At 43.2% G+C, this 2,500-nt stretch overlaps 1 protein-coding gene across 1 annotated transcript in view; it reads right to left on the bottom strand.

Annotated features, from left to right (window-relative positions):
* bcl11ba (BCL11 transcription factor B a) overlaps positions 1-2,500 on the bottom strand; it is a gene marked incomplete at both ends in the record, with an annotated part of 54,379 nt that overhangs the window by 37,424 nt on the left and 14,455 nt on the right. The gene's annotated exons all lie outside the window — the stretch shown is intronic.

The following is a 2,500-nucleotide window of genomic DNA, read 5'->3' as shown; positions in this document are numbered from 1 at the left end:
GAGCAGACCTCAGGGGGGGTACCGACGTTTGTATTACTGTAGAGCCAGTTCTTTTTCTGTTCCCCCTGATTGCTGCAGCGACCACACACCTGGCATAGCCCTCTCTCCACACACACACACACACACACACACACGAACACACACTCACAGTGTCAAGTGGCAGACATTTTGATAAATCTGCATGTCAAGGGCTGGAACCGTGCAGAAAAGTCAGTGCTATTACAGTTTTTCCCGATCGTTTAAACACGTTTCCTGAAATGATATCTCAATTTCTCAAAACTCTAAACACAAAATTGAAACTCCAAAATCTCTTCTCAAAACGGATTCTTTCCACCAAAACGATACAAACAGCTATCATATGATCTCACATCTCTTATAGAGCATCAGTTAAACACTGGTATGCAAATGTAATACACGTGTTATATTAAAAAAAAAAATTGGCTTCATGAGGCCATGTTACATTATTAAAATGTATAAAATTGCGTACATTTTTTTTTCATTTTTCTCCTTTTTTTTAAGTTTACAGGTTGTTTTTTTTGTCCCAAAATAGGTTGTAATTTTATGGTACATATACATACAATATAAAGACTGTTGCCATACTGTAATACAATACTGTGAATATATCATAAAATATTGCATTGACACAATCATTGTATCAGAATAGGATGGATGGACATTGGATGTGGCCACAAAAAAAGATATATATATATATATTGGCGGTGAAACAGATCTACATGAAAATAAGTCTGCATCCTGCCTCCAATCCTGATCATGCCAGAGTTACATTAGTGTAGTTACTGTAGAGAGTATAGAAGACTACTGAAGTGGTTACTTACCTATTCTCATCTCTAAATGCAAGATAACTGAGGCTACCATGAAGCAGTTTAAATTTGTTTGGACTCGCTGCCCAGCTTTGGTCATTGTTAGGCCATGATTGAGTACATGGTCAACCAAAGTTGCGCAGATTTCATTAGAAATATTGGCTCGCCTTCCTCTTCCTCAACCTCCTCCTGCTCTCACTCTTCCTCTTCCTCTTCCTCTATGTTCTCCATGCTGCTCCATTTCCCCCCCATCACAGTAGATCACCTGAGGCCTTTTTTTGCTCTGACACATGATTGAAGTTTTTTGCCAATTGAGTTTGAACAGGTGAGAAGTGAGTCAGACAAATTGGTAATTAGGGTGTGGCATTGTTTTGGCCAGTGTTTTCCAGGTGAACAAAGTGTGCTAAATGAGGTGATTTGTGCTTAGACTTTTGCCGAAATGTGATTTATAACTTCTATTTGACTGAAAGCGATGGGATTGTGCTTAGAGTTTAGCAGTCTGGAGTCTAGTTGTTGATACATGAGCTTCAAGTTTTCAGGCTTGTGTGCATAGTTACATTGTGTGTATACAATCGAGAGAAACTGTAATATGCAGTCAAGAGATGGGGATGGTGAGCATGGATGAAAGGGAGAGAGGGGACGGAGAGAGAGAGAGAGGATTGAGAGGGTAAGAGATAAAATAGAGGGTATGAAAGAGAGAGAGATTGAAAGAGAACTAGAAATAAGGGGAGAAAGTGGAAGAAGAGAAGATGGTGAGAAAGATGGACAGAGGGTGGAGAAATACAGTGAGAAAGGGAGAATAGACAGAGAAAGAGGAAGGGAAGGAGAAAAGGAGGGAGGGAAGGGTAGGAGAGCTGACAGAAAGAGGTATTTGCACGGCCACGAAAGCATAAAGCCTTGCAGATCTGCTGGCTAGATTCTGTTACCTAGATAAATAAGACACTCGCGGTAGGCGCACAAAACCACACTCTCTCCGTCACTCTCTCCGTCTCTCTCTCTCTCTCTCTCTCTCTCTCTCTCTCTCTCTCTCTCTCTCTCTCTTTCACTCTCTCTCTCTTTCTCTCTCTCGACACCCCTCCCCTTGTTCACCCTCCATTTTGAAATTCCATCCTCACCTTTCAACACGCGGCTACAATCGTCTCTTTGTAGTCCAGCACTCTCGGTTGTTGTGTACCTTATAGACACAAGAGGCGACCGGGCCCTAACAGAAAAGATGCCCACCTGGGAGTTCCACCACTTCTACACCACACACACTGCTCTTCTGTTGTTGTATTATCTGACACACACAAGCACAAGCACACACACACACACACACACACACACACGCGCACACACACACACATACGCACATGCACATAGACACATCAATTCACACACACAAAGGAGGCCCGCTCTGTCGCCACGCTTCCAATATAAGGTAGATGAACACCTTTTTCTGTGACTGCCACTTCCCTGCGCTACTTCCTATCTGCAGCCACCTGCGTGACTTCACCCCGCTTTACCACGACTCGCTCGGTTAACACCTGTTTGACACCGTTCCTCATTCCGTCCCATGCACTTACAATGAGGCCGTCCTCCGATGCCTACCTTCAGCACCCTCCCCTGTACAGTTCAGGTTCAAGAGTATTTTACTAGACACCTGAGGCCGTACATACTGTATAAACTGTGATGTTATCGCT

The sequence above is a fragment of the Nansenia antarctica genome (assembly GCF_963989245.1).
Source record: "Nansenia antarctica genome assembly, chromosome: 1".
Taxonomy (NCBI): domain Eukaryota; kingdom Metazoa; phylum Chordata; class Actinopteri; order Argentiniformes; family Microstomatidae; genus Nansenia; species Nansenia antarctica.
The sequence above is the reverse complement of the archived record's forward strand: the minus strand, read 5'-3'. Positions and strand labels throughout refer to the sequence as shown.